Source organism: Sminthopsis crassicaudata, chromosome 1 (genome assembly GCF_048593235.1).
Source record: "Sminthopsis crassicaudata isolate SCR6 chromosome 1, ASM4859323v1, whole genome shotgun sequence".
Lineage (NCBI taxonomy): Eukaryota > Metazoa > Chordata > Mammalia > Dasyuromorphia > Dasyuridae > Sminthopsis > Sminthopsis crassicaudata.
This window is the reverse complement of record NC_133617.1, coordinates 69,220,785-69,242,583: the sequence shown is the minus strand read 5'-3', so window position 1 is coordinate 69,242,583 and position 21,799 is coordinate 69,220,785. Positions and strand designations below refer to the sequence as shown.

Genomic DNA, 21,799 nt, shown 5'->3' with positions numbered 1-21,799 from the left:
CAAGACTACAATTTTTTTTATTATTACTGCTTTGTAATACAGCTTGAGGTGAGATACTGCTCATCCACCTTCTTTTATATTTTTCTCATTGATTCTCTTGATCTTGACATTTTATTCTTCCAAATCAATGCTGTTATTATTTTTCCTAGCTGTATAAAATAATTTTTGATAGGCCAGTTGCTATGGCACTGGATTAGTGAATTAATTTGGTAGAGTTATTATTTTTAGTCTATTGGCTTGGCCTACCTGTGAGCCATTAATTTCTCCAATTATTAAGATTAGAATTTCTTTTTGTAAATAGTATTCTGTAATTATGCTCATATAGTTTCTAGATTTGTGTTGTTAGGTAGACTCCCCCAAATTTTCTATTGTCAACAGTTAATTTCAACTGGAATTTTTCTTTCTGCCTCTTTCTGATGAATTTTGTCTCCATTAAAAGAAATGCTGATGATTTGTGTGGGTTTATTTTATATTCTGCAAAATTGCTGAAGTTGTTAATTATTTCCACAAATTTTTGGTTGACTCTCTAGAATTCTCCAAATATACCATTATATTGTCTACAAAGACAGAGAAAGTTTTATTTCTTCATTGCTTATTCTAATTCCTTCCATTTTTTCCTTCTTTTGTTTCTATAGCTAGTATTTCTCGTATGGTATTGACTTATTGTGGTTTTAACAGACATACTTGCTTCTTCACCCTGATTTTATTGGAAAGGCTTCTAGGTCATCCCTATTACAGATAATGCTTGTTAATGATCTAGATCATTAGCACAATGGATAGAGTGCTGTGCCTGGAGTCAGGAAGACTTATCTTCCTGAGTTCAATTCTGGCCTCATACACTTATTAGCTATGTAATCCTGGACAACCTCAGTTTCCTAATCTGAAGAAGGAAATAACAAACTACCTTTGTATCTTTGCCAAGAAACTGCCAAAAGGGTTCTTGAAAAGTTGGACATGACCAAAAAATAACTGAATAGCAACATACTTATAATTTTAAAGAAAACTATTTTATTCCTACACTTTCTAGTTTTTTTTTAATGGAAAAAAATCATTGTATTTTATAAAAAACTTTTTCTGCATATATTAAGGTAACAATATAATTTTTATTGTTTTTGTATTTATATAGTCAATTATACTGATAGTTTTTCTAATATTGAACCAGCCCTTAATTTCTAGTAAAAATCTCACCTGGTCATACATAGCTTATGATCTTTGTGATATATTGCTGTTATCTCCCTCCTACTATTTTATTTAACATTTTTTTGCAGAACTTTTCATTCAGAAAATTGGCCTGTAGTTTTCTTTCTTTTCTTTTTCTTTTTTTGTTTGGGGGGGCAGGGAGTTAGTTTTTTTCAGTATTACCTCTTCCTGGTTTAGCTAGCAGTACCACATTTGTCTTATAAAAGGAATTTGGTAGGATTCCTTGTTTTGTCAGTTTTTCAAAATCAAAACAATAACCAAATGTTTCAAAATAGTTAATATCCTATCAAAAAGAAATCGTTCTTTAAATATTTGGTAGAATTCACTAGTGAATCCATCTAATGCTGAGAATTTTTTTTAGATTTTGTTAGATTTATTGACATGTAATTAGGCAAAATACCTTCTAACAATTGTTAATTTTGTCTTCATTGGTGGATAATTCACATTTTCACTTTTGATACTTATTTTAAAAACTAAATTAACCAATAACTATTTATTTTATTGTTTTTTAATATCAAAACTGGCTCCAGCTTTTATTTATTAGTCAATGGTTTTCTTACTTCCAGTTTTATTAATAGCTCCTTTGATTTTTAGGATTTTCAACTTGGCATTTAGTTGGGGATTTTTAATTTATTCTTTTTCTAGTTTTTTTCTAGTTGCATGACAAATTCATTGGTTTTCTCTTTCTCTGTTTTATTGAAATAAGCATTTAAAATACAAATTGGCTGCATCTCATTTATTTGGGTGTGTTAACTCATCATTAGTATTCTCTTTAAATGAAATTATCAATTGTTTCTATGATTTGTTCTTTGACTCATTCCATCTTAAGACTTAGATTATTTGATTTCCAATTAATTTTAATCTATGTTTCCGTGACTCCTTATTGGATATAATTTGTATTGCATTATTACCTGAAAAGAATACATTTTATGTTTCTGCTTTTCTGCATTTGGTTGTGAAGTGTTTATGCCCTAATGTTTGGTCAATTTTGTGATATCTTGTTTAGCTGAGAAAAAGATAAGTCTCCTTTCTACTCCTAGGCTGAGAGGTGATGCAGTGGATAGAATACTGGGACTGGAGCAAGGAAGACTCCTTTTTGTGAATGCAAATCCATCCTCAGTCACTTACTAATTTTGTGAGTCTGGGCAAGTCACATAACCCTGTTTGCCTCAGTTCCTGATCTGTAAATATGACCTGGAAAAGGAAATGACAAATCACTCCAATATCTTTGCCAAGAAAATCCTAAATAGGGGCAGAAAGAGACAGGACTGAAAAATAACTCAACAACCACCATAATTCTAACTTTTTTGAAATTCTATTCATCTCTTTAACTTCTTTCTTGTTTATTTTGTGATTAGATCTATCTGGTTCTAGAGGGGAAAGTTGAAGTCCACACTTGTATAATATTATGTTCTATTTCTCTTATAACTCATTTAATTTTTCCTTTAAAAATTTGGATAATTCCAAGCATTTTTACTGATTGATCTCAATGCTCTTCCTCCTTGACTCCCTGATTTCATTAAAGTCTCAGCTGTAAAATGGGAATAAACTGTCCATCCTAGCTCACAGGTCTATTCTAAGGAAAATGCTCTGTAACCCTAAGTCCTAAATTATGTCTTTGATCACTAAAATCTTATGACTGAATAGGAGTGTGGTTGAAATGGATAAAAATGTAAAGAACTTAGAGATTTAGAAGGAAAAATGTTTATTTACTTCTTTGAATTAAGGTGAAATGTGAGTTTCTGACTTTCCCTCACTTCTAGTGAGGTCTAGCCTTGGTAATAATTGGAGTGACCAGCTCAGAACTTGTAAACTGACCCATTTCTCCCCCTCCCCCCTTGAGCTATACTGATTTGTGACTGATAGCTGAGCTGAGCTGTAATGCTAGGTAATGGCCTGAGTGACTTTCTGCAAAATTTAATTACTGAATTATGTACCAAAGCATGTTGACTTTTTTCACCTTTATTTAAGTCATCAAATTTTAGCAGTGTCTTTTGACTTTTCTGGTAGCATTACCAAAGATATATTTCATTTCAACAAACATTTGGTATTAGCAACCAACTTTTTACCTGCTCTAATGAACTTTTATATTCTTGAATGGAAGATGGGGTCTCATTTAGAATGCTTACATTGTGTTGTCCTTTTTTATTGGTAAATATCACAACCTTGTGGATGTCAAGGATATTGATACTAAAGATTTAGAACCATATTTAATTTTACAACTGTAAATATAAATGTGAATTCTAACTTTTTTAAAATTTCTCTCTTTGGCATCAAATTTTAAACTTTAGTTCATTGGATCTTTCCAGGTTCGTTAATGCAAAAAAGATGGCAGCTTATTGTGTGCCATATCAATGAAATTAACATAGCAAAAACTTAGCTTTATTCTTTTCATATATGTAACTAACCCAAAATTATGTGCATATTGATAAATATAGTATTGAGAAATGGACTCAGTAGTAGTAATTATTTTGATGTTGCTTATAGTTTATAGGGTTACAAAGTAACTATAAAAATTGATAAGTAACAATGGGTTATATCATCAAATTTTATTCCTGAATTGGTTGTTTGAAATTAGAAATGTGAAAACTATGTAATCACTGGTGGTCATATTCCTAGGCTAGCCCACAGAATCTTGTTCACACCATAACATAGTTGAAACGCTCTACATTTATGATAAAAGATCAGACAATATTATTGCAATATCAATATTGAAAGTAAGAACTTAAAAAATCAGAAAAGGAAGATATGAGGAGAGTTAGAATTATTTCACAGGGAAGAAGAAGGGGAAAATAAATGGGGTGACATATATGGATCCAGTTTGTTTCTTTTTTCCCAAGAGCTGGAGTTGATGGGGTGATCAGTGAGAACCTTCAGGTAGAGGTAACATCTTTTATTCCTTTTAAACTTCAATTATCTTTCCAATTGTGTTGATGGAGGGTACACATGAAGAGTGGCAATAAAGTGAAAGAAACAAAGTAGTTAACATAAAAAGTTAACATAGAAGATAAAAAATTATTGAAATTGAATAAGAAGATAACAAAATTTTAGTCCATTGGATGAAAAAATAAGTTTTATATAACAATTCAAAACTTGTTGAACTAGTTTTTATATTTGAATCAGACATGATAAATCTGAACTTCACTTTAGATATTTGTGATTTTAATTGGATTTATTTGATAAAGAGCTACATGTGACTATATTTTAATAAACAACCAAACCCTTAGTTTTATATTTGCAACTTTTGGCTATCCTTTAATTCATATCAACCTCAAGTGCAACCCAGATCATTTTCATTTCACTTATAAAATTCTCACAAGAATATGCTAAAATTTATAATGGGCCTGGGGCAAGACATGCATAAGTATATTTCATGCTTGTTTAGTGCTTTCTGATAGATTCTCTAACCTACCTCTGCTCTTGTGAAGTGATACTGTCCAAGATAGATATGTGATGAGGCCCTTGAAGTTTTATACAATCTCTTACTCATGAGGATGACAAATATTTCTGGCATGGTATATAGAGCCATGGTCAAATATACCTGTTATAATTCCTTTCTCTCAGGAGCAGATCTTCCTCTGCATAGGATTTCATTTTCTATGGTTGAACTAAACTTACCTTCAAAGTAAAATTTGAAAATTAATTCAGGTTGCTATCAGCTTCTACAACTCTTTGAACTCTGAATGGTTCTAATATGGAATTCAAAAACTACTTTCAACATTTCTAGCAATTTTACTTTATTTAGAAAGGTATCAGGAGAAATTGCCATTTTTAGCCAATGATGGGATAGTGACCAGGTCACACTATTATTGGCAAACCAAGGAGCAGGGAACTCCAATAAATTGGAGGTGTTTGATTTGGACAATGATAATAAGTGATAAAGAAATAGTCTTACTGTTCTGGTGTGGCTGGTTGAAGAAGACAGCACATAGGTATCTGTTTCAGTCCTTTTCTTACTTCTCTTAAAGCATTTCTTATATTCTTCTTGAACCTGAAGATTCAGGAGGGCAGAGAATTTAATTTGGTCTGGGGAGATCATTTTAGCAACTACACAACCAAAATGGCAGTGTATATGTGTGTCTGTGTGTGGTGTGTACATGCATACACACATGTGTATGTGCTATTATCTCCTTTTCCACTAATATTCTGTATGATTTAGATAAGGTGGAATAGGGTTTAAAGCTTGAAGGAGCTTTCAAAATCATTCAGTCTGATGAATTAATTTTATATCTGAAGAAATTAAAATGATTTGCCCAGAGTCACACAGATAGTAAGAAGCAGACCTGGGATTCAATGTCAAGTCCTTCACTCCAAATCTAATTCTTCCTACTTTTCTCATTTGTAAAATTAAACTAAAGTCACCAAGGCACTGGCTCTTCAGGGACAAGCACTTCCATCCTGATATTGATGGCATCATGGAATATTTCTCATCCTTCAACTGTGTAACACTAATGCTTCATGACCAGAGGGTTTTTGTTAATGTTACTTGTCCTACAGACCTCACAGAGGTTTAAAAGGACAAATGAGATTATATTTGCAAAGATTATTTGAAAATAAACCCAGGAGCTAAGAGCAAAGGAGTTGTAAGTATTTAATGCTATTACTCTAGATATGAGAGTTAGCATGGATTAATGGGAAACTGGGTGGTGCAATGGACAGAATGCTGGACCTGGTGGAGTTCAAATCTGGACTTAGACATGTACTTCCTGTGTATCCTGGGCAAGTCACTTAACTTTGTTTGCCTCAGTTTCCTTATCTGTAAAATGAACTGGATAAAGAAATGGCAAACCACTCCAATATTTTTGGTGAGAAAATCTCAAAAAATGGTCATGAAAAGTCAGACATGACAGAAAAAAATGAGTAAATGACAACAAAACTTGTGATTTAGTGGATAAAGAGCCTATTTTGGAGTGAAGAAGATCAAGGTTCAAGTCATTTCTCTAACAAATTTTTTTTTTCTATAGACCATTTTATTTATTTAAAGACTATTTGGACAAAAGGAGGAAGTTTCTCTCAATTGAATTAAACATACATATATTAAACAATTATTATTTTCTTTTTTTCTTTTTTATTAATTTTTATAATTATAACATTTTCTTTGACTACATATGCATAGGTAATTTTTTTTTTTACAACATTATCCCTTGTATTCCCTTCTGTTCTGAGTTTTTCCCTTCCTTCCCTCCACCCCCTCCCCTAGATGGAAGGCTTTCCCATACATATTAAATATCTTATAGTATATCCTAGGTACAATATATATGTGCAGAACTGAATTTTGTTGTTGTTGTTGCAAAGGAAGGATTGTATTCAGAAGGTAAAAATAATCTGGTAAGAGAAACAAAACAAAACAAAACAAAACAAAACAAAACAAAACAAAACAAAAAAACAACGCTCACAGTTTACACTCATTTCCCAGTGTTTCTTTTCTGGATGTAGCTGATTCTGTCCATCATTGATCTGACGAAATTTATTTGTGTGATGAAGGAACAGTCAATCACTTAGTGACCTAGTATCCTAGGCTGTGATTACTCTAGGTCATAGGCAAGTTGCTGAGCTACATTGATGAAAGGAATTTCCATTCTAAGGAATTCTCCATACTTATTAAATCACTAAAGGGGACTTCCTCTTAAAAATGCTATAGAATCTATAGAATCTTACCTGTTGCTACTCTAAATGTGAGCTCTGGGTTCAGGGCTCATTTATTTTACTTTTCTATCATAAAGTCTCTATAACAGGAGTTTTGTGAGGATAAGAACTTTTACTATATAGATTGGACAATAGATGAAACAGTTCCAGACATTTTGTTCGTGTGAACTTAGTGAAAGAATTAGGAATTAAGCTGTTGGGCATCTGGGAGGATTAGGCAACTGGGCATTTGAACCTCAAGGAAGGTCAAAACTCTACAGGCAAGCTCTTGCTGGATCTCTACAGATAGATGCAAAGAAATAGCCCCTTCCTAGATGAGCTGGCAGGGTTAAAGCCCACATGATCTTTCTTTCTTTCTTTCTTTCTTTCTTTCTTTCTTTCTTTCTTTCTTTCTTTCTTTCTTTCTTTCTTTCTTTCTTTCTTTCTTTCTTTCTTTCTTTCTTTCTTTCTTTCTTTCTTTCTTTCTTTCTTTCTTTCTTTCTTTCTTTCTTTCTTTCTTTCTTTCTTTCTTTCTTTCTTTCTTTCTTTCTTTCTTTCTTTCTTTCTTTCTTTCTTTCTTTCTTTCTTTCTTTCTTTCTTTCTTTCTTTCTCTCTCTCTCTCTCTCTCTCTCTCTCTCTCTCTCTCTCTCTCTCTCTCCATTGATAATTTGACAGAAGGTTAGATGAATATATCTTATATTAAATTCTTCCTGTGTTTTTATTGTGATCCTTCTGGGGGGAAGAAACTAATATTCTAATCAAGAAAATAGAGAAAGCTTTATAAAAAATTGAGAAAGATTGTCAAACAGGTTACTGTTTGCTTCGCCAAGAATTATTTTTCCATCAAGAAAATGAAGTAAGGGAATCATAACAAAACTTTTATTCAAGTGATAGGAAACTGGAAGACTGAAAATGAGGGAAGTTCTTGGTCAAAAGGAGTTTCTCCTCCAAAGAAATGTTTGAAAGAACACAATGTATCAGAAAAAGGATAATGTATACTTGTCAAATGAGAGCAAAGGATGAAGGTCAAATTTAGTGGTGAAATAAGGAAATACTTTCTAGAAACTAGAGCATTTCAATTTGAAATGGGCTGTCTCAGTTAGTGACAGGACATCTTCATCAAAGGCAAAATGGGAACAAAACAAAGGGGACATTTGTTCCAGAGTGGATTAGACTAATTGGCCTCTGAGGCCCCTTCCACACTGAGATTCTATGAATTTGTAATTCTTGGAAATGGGATTCTTCATGTAAGCTGATAAGAGGATGAAAGCTCCTTATTACCTGGCGATTGAGGACACAGTGTACCAGGAAGATGTAGACTCCCTGCAAGGAATTGATGATGGTGAAGGCATAGGCAATGATTAATCGGATTGGTTCAGCTATAGAGTCAATCAGAAAGAAGCCAAGACTCCAGGAGCAGCCCAGGATGAAGAGCTGAGCTAGGGCTTTAATTGTCAGGGTCCTGTAAAAACCAAGAGGCAAAGATGAGATTCATGTTTCATGTTTATCTTAGACTCAACTCAACACGTCTTATTCCCATTTGGTTCTTGTCCTTTGTTCTCACAGAGGGCCAAAATGACATTACTATGTTAGAATCAAAGTACAAGATGTCCAACTATGGCTGATCAGATCTGAGTTTAGAAAACTTTACCACAGAGTAGGCACAAATCATCTATAATTTCTTATCAAATGAGATGCTTTTTATAAAAAACACTTAGTACAATGCCTGGCATATAATAGGTCCTATACAATTTTTTTTCCTTCTTTCCTTTCTTCCCTATTTCTTTTTGAACTCTCTTATTTAAGGCTGCCTTTGCAGGTATAAAAATCCAAAGCTTTACTACTATTAAAGAGACATTTGGAGAAATGAATTAATGGTTAAAACAGAATTGAATGTTCTGGTACTTAACTTTATGGAGAGCATATTAAATATGTATTTTAAATTGTTATTATAGTATAGCTAATGCTACCTATTCTTGTACAATAGACAAGTTTCTTAAAAAGTAGTATATGAAACTATGGACTTCTGATATGTATAGCTATTTACAAAAGAACTATATCTTGTTCTCTGTATATTGAAATGTTCATTTTTAGTTATTGCAAAGTTCATGATAAAAAAGAAAATTTAATTTAAAAATATTTTTCTAAACAAAGTCATATGAGATAAGTATTTATAAGTGAATCATATTTTCCTATGAAATTTTCAATGAGGAAGTGAACATAGTGGTCATCTAGTACTACTTATATTGGAGCAAATGTTCCCTCTCTAAAGTGCTAAAACAAATTTCCTATTATGGGAAACTCATTACTTTCTTTCTTTCTTTTTTTACTGTTATAATATTTTTTCCTTTTTAAATAATTCATTAATTTTATAATTATAATTTTTTGACAGTACATATGCATGAGTAATTTTTTTTTTTTACAACATTATCCCTTGTATTCACTTTTCCAAATTTTCCCCTCCCTCCCTCCCTCTACTCCCTCCCCTAGATAACAGGCAATCCTATACATCTTAAATGTGTTACAGTATAACCTAGATACAATATATGTGTGTAAATCCAATTTTCTTGTTGCACGTTAAGAATTGGATTCTGAAGGTATAAGTAACCTGGGTAGAAAAACAATAGTGTAGATTTTACACTCCTTTCCCAGTGTTCCTTCTCTGGATGTAGCTGTCTCTGTCCATCACTGATCAACTGGAATTGAATTAGATCTTCTTTATGTTGAAGATATACACTTCTATCAGAATATATCCTCATACAGTATTGTTGTTGAAGTGTATAGTGATCTTTTGGTTCTGCTCATTTCACTCAGCATCAGTTCATGTAAGTCTCTCCAAATCTCTTGAATTCATCCTGCTGGTTATTTCTTACAGAGCAATAATATTCCATAACATTCATATACCATAATTTACCCAACCATTCTCCAATTGATGGACATCCATTCATCTTCCAGCTTCTAGCCACTATGAAAAGGGCTGCCACAAACATTTTGGCGCATACAGGTCCCTTTCCCTTCTTTAGTATTTCCTTGGGATATAAACCCAGTAGTAGCACTGCTGGATCAAAGGGTATGCACAGTTTGATAACTTTTTATGCATAGTTCCAAATTGCTCTCCAGAAAGGTTGGATTCTTTCACAACTCCACAAACAATGCATCAGTGTCCCAGTTTTCCCACATCCCCTCCAACATTCATCGTTATCTTTTCCTGTCATTTTAGTTAATCTGACAGGTGTGTAGTGGTGTCTCAGAGTTGTCTTAATTTGCATTTCTCTGATCAGTAATGATTTGGAACACTCTTTCATATGAGCGGATATAGAAACTCATTACTTTCTAAGAGAGCCCGTTACACTATTCCCATTGTCTCCTATACAATGTTGATTGATTTCCACCTGGCAATATCAGCTTTCCTTCGAGGGCTTAATGAAAATTCTAGATCAGAATGCAAAAAGGGAGTTGTTGAGAGATGCCATTTGGTTTAGTGGACAGACAACTGGACTTGAAGTCAAGAAACCTGTGTACAAGTCCTATCCCTGCCACTTATATGGCTAGGGAACCATGGACAAGTCATTTATTCTTCTCAAAAAGGGATGATAATATCTATTGAGGTATACCTTGAAGAACAGTAGTTAGAAAAATGCTTTTTAAACTTTAAAATATCTATAAATGGGAACCATCTTTCTCCTCATTTGCTTCTTTCTTCTCCTCTTCCTTTTCATTAGTTTTATTTTATTATCCAATAGAAATATTCTGTAGAAATGTCACTCAGCACACAGAGTTCACAGAGCATCAGTATTGGAAGGGATCTCAGAGGGAAGATTAGAGCGATATTGCCTTCTACAAATTATCCAGAGTTCCCTGGACTTTTAAGATAAGGAAGGGGCTGAGCAGCTTACCTCGTGTTTTGGATGGTGGACACTTCTTTGTTGAGTGATGAAAGTCTGTCTCTCAAAATCCATAGGGTTGTAAAATAAAAAGATAAGTTGATCTGTAGGAATAGTAAAAAATGCTTGAACCAAACTCTGGGATCAATATTTACAATCAACATGGTTATAACTATCCAACCAATAGATCTAGGATTTCATTCAGGCTTGGATGAATGAGGGGCCCTCTGAGATTTGGTGCATCTGCCAAGGGAGGGCTGATCTGAGGCTCAGAATGAATCTCCAGTCTTGAAAGGACCTTCCAACTGGCAGGCAGGATAAAAAGGGACTGCATTGGGGGAAGGGGGTCATGAAGAATGGTGGAGTGGAGGATGGATATTGAATCATTTCCTGCACAAAATGAATCACCCTGGACCACTCTCAGTTTGAGCCCCTGGTGGCTTTCATGCTAGAAAGGAAATTCTGAAGCCAGAATTTCAGAGCCAGGAGGGCTGCAGCAGAATTGGAAGCCTACAGACTAGGTGATCAATTGAGAATTCTGGGTCAGGGTCGCTTGGTGGGAAAAACATTGACTTTAAAGTCAGAGAACTGAGTTTGAATGTCAATCCTGCTCCTTATTAGTTGTGTGACCTTGTTAGTTCCCTTCTCTGGGTCTCAGTTTTCTTCTCTGTAAGGTGAGAGCAGTGGTTTCAATGATCACTATGGGTTCTTGAACTCTTGGTTGCTCTCTTACTACTATGCTTTCTTATAAGGCTGACCCTATCTCCTAGCCATCTGTTCAAGAGTGAGAAGCTGAAAAGGAGGGATGGGGATGATCCTGAGCACCTGAGTTCATTGAATAAATCCAAGTACAGGAAGAATCCAGTCCAGGTATTACTTGAGATCTACTTTCTTTAAGAGTGAGCAGTTCAAAGCATTAGCTCACCCTTTTCTCTGACAATGATGAAAGACATGCTTGAGATAAATTGAAAGTATCTTGCTGGACAATTCGTGTAATTGGAACAAGGTGTCACAAATTATGCAATTTATGACTTTGTTAAGTTGTTTGTTACTGCTAATTGCTATAATTTATGACTTTGTTAGATAAGTAAATTGTTACTACTAATTGCTCCAATTTGCAACTGTTAGATAAGCAAATTATTACTGCTAGTTACTATTTACAATCTGAATGTTGGAAATATATCTACCTATAATCTTGGAATGTACACTAAGTAGCCTGAAAAGTTTAGTGTTATTGCAGTATTAGCTTAGAGAGTATATAAACCCTGGCTCTCAGATCAATAAACAAACTGCTTGACAGGATCCCACATGAGTTGTGTGTTTTATGTCCACACTCATCCTATTCAACTCTAACAGCTGGCCTCTGAACAGGGACTTGAATGCCCTGGGAAAGGAGAGTGACTTCTTGGTGAGCTCAAAGGATTAAGGTAAGAGGTGAAAGTAGTTTATCATAAAGCTAACATGAGCATTAATCACATATAAAATTTAGTTTTAGCCCATTGGTATCAATATTGTGCTCATGTTGAATTGGAATAGGGCAAAATTGATCAGGTGGCAGGGACAGAGGGACATCCTATACAGAAATTATGTAAGGACAAATGAGATCTTTGCTGACTTTGCCAGTCACTTAACATGGCAATTCATCATTCTATCAGTGATGGGGAGGCAGCTCAAATTTTATTGGGTCAACTTGCCCTTGAAAATGGTAACAAACCTTGGATTTTATGTCCAAAATGCCAGAAGGACTGACATTGGGCTTCTGAATGTTCTCAGAATGATAGTGAAGATAATCTGATATCAGGAAATTATTCCAGGGGCCATCTCCTGCCCAAACAATGGGAGCTGCACTTTCCCTTATTCCCTCTCATTCCCCTTATTGCCTGCAAACAATACCTTAAATCCAATTTATTGGCAGTATAGGATTTCATGCATGCTACCCCAGGAAGTGCTGACCTTGATTTGTCCTCTTCGGTGTTACACTGAATTACTGAAAAGATGGGACTATGTTCTCTCTCAATGGGAGTCTGGGGATCTCTTCCTTCTATTGCATTAGTTCTTATTTTAGGATTTAGTTCACAATCATTGCTAGGGATTATGGCTGGTCTAGAGTAGTGGATTCTGATTCTTTAGGGGAAATATGTATTCTTTGCTATGCAGCACCTCACCAGGATATTCTTATAAGAAATGGGGAAAGGATAGCAAGGTACCTTACAAAAGAGTAGGAAAAGAATATGGAAAAATTTGGGCTAGTGAAAGAGGCATTCTGGATACAACCTATAACCTATTCTAGGCCAATTTTAAAATAGAAATTAGAAGGGTTAGAAATAGAGGTTAAATAAAAAGTTAAATAGAAATTAGAAGGAATAATTTAGTTACTAATGATTATCAAAATTATTGGGGGCTTTTAATCGGATAAGATTTGAATCTGGGAACACATGAATTGACAAAATTATATGAAATTCAATAAATTCAAAAAGAAGTCTGACTAAGAAAGCTGAGAGTCAGCTGCAGGAAGTAGATGTTATTTCCAGATGCTACTAATAAACATTTAACCTCTTTGTATCTTCCAACTGTTACTAAATATTTTTTAATACCCCATTTGAATCAACACAGCAGAATGAGTTATATGCAATTATTACTTCACTTATACTGTTCAAAAATATTACTTATTATTATTTATATTTCTTCAGATAGCAAATATGCTGGTTAATAATATAGAAACAGTCCCTGTCCTGGACCCCCTACTGGTTAAATGAGATTCCTTTAACATTGCTTCTGTTTAAAAGAATGGTTTATGTTTACACAATGTTAATAACTGAATAGTGTTACATGCACTCCTGGCAGCTACAATTACTAGTCTATCTTAGGCCCATGATTTCTTGAATCTATAGTTTAATAACTGGTAACAGGCTCAAGAACAGCCTTTATTATACCTACTCATTGAATTTACCAAGAATCAAAAAAAATTTACCAAGAATCTATAAGCTTGTTTAATGATTAACCATTTGCACCAGGATGAGTTTAAACATATAAAATGTGTTAAAATCTCCTGTGTGTTTTAAGTCCTGGTAAACTTTTAAAAATATCTAGCCCTAAGCTGTGATTTCTAGAATTTGCTATTAGACATAAAATCTCTTGGGACTGTTACTGATATTCTTTTGAGTTTTGAATTTGATTTCCTGATCATTAGGTCAATAACCCATCATTTGAGAGAAATGTCATGTTATTCAAGGGATGCCTTCCTGAATTATCACAGGTGTACATCTTATCTGGGCAAGAACTGAGAAGACAACTTTAGTCTCTGCTCATAGTTGGATACTTCTGACTCAGTTTTCCTGATCTGTTTTTTTTTTTCCATCTTATCATTCCTGAGTCTAGCTATAAGGTGGAACTGTTACAACTGGTTGTCAAATTTAGCTAAGGATACTTTATCTTGTCATGTCAGCTCCTAGGCTGAAGCCTGGGAATATGTAGTCATTATGATGAGGTATAGCCAAATGATGAGGTCTAGATAAGGATTACCTAAATAAAATTAGGATTAATTGAGGTCTAGTGGCAGGTTTGGGGTACAGGGAGTCAAATGGAGCTCCCCTGAAACCCCTTTGGATTTGGTGCAAGGATACAAAGTTAAATGAGTTCTAATGGCAGCACGAGAGTCCCCTGTAAATGAATTTATAGGCCCGAAAACCTAGATTGATTAAAAAAAGGTTTATTGTACGGTTTGGAAGTAAGGTTGAAGTCTGGTTGGTAAAAAGAGTTAGATAGAGAAAGAAATACACCAAAAGTGGAGGACAGAGAGTCCGTGATGCTTGCATGTTTCCACCCTCTGCCAAGAGATGATTCCAGCTTGGCTCTTTTATTTGCTTGAAGGGGCCTATGGGTGGAGTCCCAGGTTGATTCCTCAAAGGCCAGAACCCACCAGGTAGGGGGTTGGGAAACCTGAGCAGATCATTAGCATGGGGGTTGGGTAAAGCTCAAATTAGTTCAGATACGGATCTCTCCCCTTGGAATACAAAAGGGTGGTTTTGACCAGATCTTGTAAATCAAAGGTCAGTCCCAAAGGGGATTGGGGATCAGAAAAGGAATCTTAAAGGGGACACCACCCGTATCAATTATATCCTAAATAATTAGTTGAATGTATATTTGACCTAGTCAGCTGTCTGTTACTAGATACTTATGTCTGTATGAAATAAAGTCCTTAAAGTTTTCCAAAATAATATAAGAACAATTAACATGATTATCTGTGAGAAGTAACTGTTATTTTATTGTTTATTGAAACTAAAGTGTCCTGGGCCACAAATATATTTCTTTACATAAAAAGTTGCTAGCCAGTCTATATTGCCCTTTCTACATTTTATAGCAATCCACATAGGCTCGGATTATCCTAACCTCTATTTGTTACATTTGTTTTTTATTCTAGATTTTGGTCACTTATAGCTGCATTGAAGTTATTGCTTCAAGGAGCTGAATCAATCATTAGATGCTTCAATCAGTTCCAGCTTACAACCATCTCCAAAAAAAGAGCTTGTAGATGATTCAGCTCTATACTCATTGTCAGCAGGGTGTATTTTCAGAAGATGAGATCATTGCCCCTGCCCCCAGAGGACTTTGGGTCCCATTGGTTTGGGGAGAACTACAACTGGTTGGTTAATGGACACCAAATTATCCTGTGTCTAGAATGGGTCCCCCGTTACAATGATTTTGGGACTTGAAATGAGACAAATTTTCATATATCAGATATGTAATTCCATGATTATTTTAGGGTCTTCAGAAATATACTATACAGGTATGTTTAAATATCCACAGATGTTTCTACATAAAGATACTATTTTAAGAAATAGTACTGGAATAAAAATCATGAATGTACCAGAAGGATGTATTGTAAAATATTTCAATTGTGCTTTATCCCAATGTCTTGCTTCCAATTCATTGCCTATGGTTCTTATTATTAGAAACCCATTTTATGTGATGGTGCCTATTAAGATCAATTATAATTGGTAAAGACAGCAGGTGAACAGGTTAGGATAACATCAAAAGAAAATTAGAAAACAATAGAAGTAGGAAAAGGAGATTTGTTGGATTATTCATTGCTGGAGTTCTAGCAGCTATAAGGATTAATACTTCACTTGCATTTCAGTTACAATTCTAACAGAATCTGTTCAGATTGCCCATTTCACAGATCAATTAGCAAAAACTTTATCACAAGCTCTTAAAGAACAAATTAATATAGATAATGAGTTAAAACAACTAAACTTAATGGAACAATCATTAATTTGGTTAAGGAATCAATTTGGAAGCTTGATTACAACTAGTTTGCGATTATAGATTTACTAATGTATGTCTAACTCCATATAAATGGGAAAATGAAAGCACCAATGTGACATTAAGTCAAATAATAAACAGAATAAATTGAGCTATACATAATTCCAACCTTACTTGGGATATAGCTCAGTTAGGTACTTTAGTGAATAAATTGACAAAAAGTACTGCCCCCAGAATTGATCCTGATAGCACGGCAAACCAAATATTTAAGTGGTGTCAAAATATAATTCCTCTTAACAATCTAAATTCTATGATTTTGCATTTTGTTACCCTTGCATGTGTTCTTCTTACACTTATTGGCTTAGCCACTTGTGCTTAGCCAGTATGTTTCTTAATCATTGTCATCTATGGGAAGTGAAGTTCATAAATTTCAGCTTATAAATAAAAAAGGGGATGATGTAGAGGACCACTCTTGAACAAGTCCATGTATAGGAAGAGTCCAGTCCAAGTATTACTTGAGACCTGCTCTCTCTAAGGGCATGTAGATTGGCTCACCATCTTTTCTGACAATAATGAAAAACATGCTTGAGATAAATTTAAGGTATCTTTGTGGACAATGCATATAGTTGGAACAAGGCATCACAAACTATGCAATTTATGAGTTTCTTAGATAACTAGTTATTGCAAATTGCTCTAATTTGTGGCTCTGTTAGATAAGCAGGTTATTATTGCAAGTTACTGTTTAATGTTTAACTGGAATGTTGAAAATGATATCTACCTATAATCTTGGAATGTGCACTAAGTAGCCTGAAAAAGTTTAGTATTATTGCAATATTAGTTTAGAAAGTATATAAATCCTGACTCTCAGATCAATAAACCAGCTGCTTGACAGGATCTCACCTGGCTCATGTGTTTCATGTCCAGACTCATCCAATTCATTGGAGCTGGACTCCAATAGGTTTAACCAAATGTTTGAAAGCAACAGCCCTCTTTCTGATGTCCACTGTCCCTATCCTCTAGTCTTTGCAGTCTTGTAGAGGTCCCAACCTATTCCTTTTTCTGTTTGGTGGAGGAAGGAGAATGAGGGGCAAGAGTTTGAAGAAGGGAGAGGGAGATAGTAATGGTGATAGTGACAAAGGAAATGGATGGGAAAGGAAGGATAGAAGCTAGCATGCCCCAGATTCTATACCCTCAAGCCCCACTTCAAATTGGAATGACCTTCTAGTCAACATCTAGAAAAAGAGTTGAAAACTCCACAAATAGAAGCTGGGATCCTGGCTCCCAGTCCCCCCCACCCATCCCATCTGGTAGATTTTTCCTCTCAGTGGGCAGAAAGCCTACTCCATTCCTCCCCCTGCCCCCCACTGTGCCCTGGACTTACTAAAGCCTCATGGATTGTTCTGCTCTATGCTTATCTCTACCTCCAAGGCATGATGTATGGAGCCCAAGAATCATTTTGAAGGTTTATTAGGAAAAAATGTCACTTTACATGCTCACTGATCTCAATCTCTCTCTCTCTCTCTCTCTCTCTCTCTCTCTCTCTCTCTCTCTCTCTCTCTCTCTTTTTCTCTTTCTCTCTCTCTCTCTCTGTCTCTCTGTTTCTGTCTCTCTGTCTCTGTCATCTCTCTCATATCTTTTTTTCCTGAGAATCTTTTTTTTTGAGGCTGGGGTTAAGTGACTTGCCCAGGGTCATACAGCTAGGAAGTGTTAAGTGCCTGAGACCAGATTTGAACTAGGGTCCTCCTGAATTCAAGGCTGGTGCTCTATCCACTGACCCACCTAGCTGCCCCTTTCCTGCGAATCTTAAAGCACTTTACAAATTCATACCTTCTAAGAGAAAAGCAGCATAGTGTGATGGAGACAGAATTATTTTAGCTCTTGGAAGATCCGAGTTCTAGCCCCAAGTCTATTCCTAACTACCTGTGTGACCTGATTCTGATCCCAGCATCACTGAAATTTTTTGTTTGTAAGGGATTGCAGGAGATATCTGTTCTGCATACTTGTAATCCCTGCTACCAAAGAGATTAAGGTAATTCAGAAGTTCTGAGCTATAGTAGGCCTAAAACTGATCAAGTGTCCACACTAAGACTGACACAAAGATGACAGGCCTCCAGGTTTCCTAAGGAGTGATGAACCTTCCCAGGTCAGAAAATAGAGATCATATTAACTTTCTTTTTTTTTTTTTTCTTTTTTTGGTAAAGGTCTTTTTTTTTTAAAAAAATTAAATTAATTTTATAATTATAACATTTTTTGACAGTACATAAGCATAGGTAATTTTTTACAACATTATCCCTGGTATTCCCTTCTGTTCCGAATTTTCTCCTTCTTCCCTCCATCCCCTCCCCTAGATGGCAGGCATTCCCATATGTTATAGTATATCCTAGGTACAATATATGTGTGCAGAACCAAATTTTGTTGTTGTTGTTGTTGTTGCAAAGGAAGAATTGGATTCTGAAGGTAAAAATAACCTGGGGAGAAAAACAAAAATGCTAACAGTTTACACTCATTTCCCAGTGTTTCTTCTCTGGGTGTAGCTGATTCTGTCTATCATTGATCAATTGGAATTGGATTAGCTCTTCTCTATGTTGAAGATATCCACCTCTATCACAATACATCCTCATATAGTATTGTTGTTGAAGTGTATAGATCATATTAACTTTCTGAGTTTCAATCTCTTCTTCTAAAAAATGAGGGAGTTGGACAAGATTATTTCTGTGATCATTTGAAATTCAAAAATCCTATGATTTAGAAATTTATTTCTGAGATAACTGAATTTAGAATTAGAAAGGACATTATATATCATGAGATATATAATTTTATAGATGAGGAAACTGAATTTCAAAAAGGTAGAGTGATCTTCCAACTAAGATTGCAGAGGCATTAATTGACAAAGGTAGAATGTGAATCCTATTTCTCTTAATCTAAATCCAATTTTCCAGTTGTAAAATTTATGAGTCTTTGATTTCCATTTAGCTTAAGTTTGGTATTTCTGAAATATCAAACTGAATTGGTATCCTAGAATCCAGTCCCATAATAATCAAGTTTTTATCTAAGATACTGGAAGAGTTGGGTTCTCTCTCTCTTTCTCCCTTCTCTTTCTTTCTCTCTTTTTTCTCAGTCTAGAGAGACATTTTGTTTTATTATTTTTTAAATGTGTGTGATTACTGAAATGGGCACTGATAAAAAAAGTATTTTGAAGTATGTTACAAGAAAGTATTAATTATCAGATCACTTACAGAATATGAGCATGTTAACACTAGAAGAACCATTAAAGATCATTTAGTTCAAGTTCCTCATTGTGAAAATGAGAAATGAAACCCAGTGAGGTAAATCGGATTACCCATACTAACACAGTAAATTAGTGTGGGGTTTAGAACCCTGGTCTCCTTCTGTGATTATTTCCTTGTTTCATACTTAGCCTATAACTTCTTGTTTCATACTTAGCCTATAACTCCTCAAATAGTTTACCCTCATGAATAGATTAAGAGTGTTTCTTCTCCCAAGGCCTTCTTTATATTGCTAATTTGCTGAGCAAATTATCTTTTCCTATATAGCATTTAATTCCAGTTAATTATCACTAATTTTTGGTTAAGGGTCCAAGTGAATTTATTTGTGTCCTATATCTAGTATATACTTCTTCTCAGAAAGTTTTGTTTCTCCCAAATTTTAAATTTCAACTCACTTTGAAACCGTTCTTTCTTTTTAAAATTTTATTTATCTATTTATTTTTAACACACACGCACACGTGCACACACACATTGCTTTATGAATCATGTTGGGAGAGAAAAATCAGAGCAAACATGAAAAACTATAGAGAGATAAAAAACAGAAAAAAGAAGTGAACATAGCATGTGCTGGTTTACATTTAGTCTCCTTAGTTCTTTTTCTGGATGCAAATGGCATTTTCCATCCAAAGTCTAGGGAGATTGCTTTAAATCATTGAACCACTGAGAAAAACCTAGTCTCTCATAGGTGATCATTGCACATTCTTGCTTTTATTGTGTAGAATGTATTCCTGGTTGTGCTGGTTTTGATCAATATCAGTTCATGTAAATCTTTCCAGGCCTTTCTAAAAGTCAGCTTGTTCATCACTATTTTATAGAACAATAATATTCTATTCACATTCTGTTCATATATCACAACTTGTTTAGCCATTCCCCAATTGATGAGTATCTACTCATTTTCCACTTCTGTGCTACCATAAAAAGAGCTGCTATAAAACATTTCTGCACATGTGGGTTCTTTTCCCTCTAGTATTATTTTCCTTGCGATACCAATTCAGTAATGGAATTGCTGGGTCAAAGGGTATGCACAGTTTTATGGCCCTTTGGGCATAGTTCTAGATTGCTCTCCAGAATGGTTGGATCATTTCACAACTCCACCAATTAGTTTCCCGATTTCCCCATATCCTCTCCAACATTTATCATTATTTTTTTTCCTGTCACATTAGCCAATCTGGGAAGTATGAAGATGTACTTCAGATGTTTTAATGTGCATTTCTCTAATCAATAGTGATTTAGAGAATTTTTTCATATAATGATAGATGACTTTAATTTCATTATTGGAAAATTGTCTATTCATATTCTTTGACCATTTTTCAATAAGGGAATGACTTTTGTTCTTATAAATTTGACACATTTATTTATTTATTCTTTATTTATTTCATAGTGTTTTCTAGTTCTTCTTTGGTTATAAATTCCTCTCTTCTCCAAAGATCTGATAGGTAAATTGTCACAGAGATCTCTTTTATGGGATATTGTAATCTCCAGAAAATTCCAGACCCTATTTTTTCCCCAATAGTTTTACCCTCCTCTTCTATCAAATTTGTATGTGTATAAATGTATGTATTTTTGTGTTACTAAAGTATAATATACACTCTGATTTAATTTTTTCTCCTTCCCCTTCCTCTTCTCTTGACAATGTGACAAAAATAGAGAAATATCCAAAAGTAAAGGATCGGAAGCAAGGAGAAATGTCAAAGACAGAGAGAATTTTCAATTTAATTTCTTCTTCATTATAGTTATACATTGATTGTGATACCTGCTTTCCCCTCTTTACTTACCTAGAAGAAATAGTGGACATCTGATTCCCATGATGCTGAAGTAATCATACCCAGCAGACTAGCCACTTTATCGTGTGCTTTATTTCAGGTCTTTTAAATCTCACGGAACTTGATGTCTTCTGAGCCAAATGCTTTAGAAAGAATAAGCAAGAAATGTAGCTGGTTGATGCATTTCTATCTTCCCCTTACTTGATAAGCAATTTTGTAATCACGGATGTAATCCTACAATTTGGTTGCTATTTTTTGATAAGACTTCCTGAGTTGTGACCTATTTCCTGATCGCTGATAAAAGAAGCTGTGCTAAAGCATCGTTTTGAGACACAAATTGAGGAAGTGATAGTTCTTTGTAGCTCTTTAGTGGGACTCCTTGTAGCTCTGTGTTTTCTCTATGGTGGTGCTGTCATGATTAGGGTACAATGAATCCCTAAGTAATACCCTAGTGAAGATGGTCTTTTTCTACTTTTGATCCATCTAGGCAAGATATATGAGGTTCTTGTATTGGTGTTTGGTCCTTTATGAATTAAAAAAAAATACTTGTCTGCTAAAATGACTATGTAAAAGTTTGCCCTGTTTGTATATACATATTAATAAAGAGTTTTATTTTTCTTGCCTTCTCAATGATTGAATGAGGCAGAGGGAAAGAATATGGAACTGAAAATAATACTGAATTAAATTGGAAAAAAAAAAGATTTTCTGCTAATCTTTCAGATAGATACAAGATTCAATAAGAAGAGGAAAAAACTATCACAAGAATCTTGGTGTAATT

The 21,799-nt window shown here is 34.5% G+C and overlaps 1 long non-coding RNA gene across 1 annotated transcript; it reads right to left on the bottom strand.

Annotated features, from left to right (window-relative positions):
• Nucleotides 1-2,544: 2,544 nt before the first annotated feature.
• LOC141566183 (uncharacterized) lies at nt 2,545-21,227 on the bottom strand. The gene is made up of 5 exons (XR_012489248.1): nt 21,034-21,227; nt 10,722-10,813; nt 8,107-8,287; nt 5,096-5,191; nt 2,545-4,117 (listed from the first exon to the last, which is right to left on the bottom strand). It is a non-coding gene; the product is annotated as an uncharacterized LOC141566183 (long non-coding RNA).
• Between the last annotated feature and the right edge of the window lie 572 nt (nt 21,228-21,799).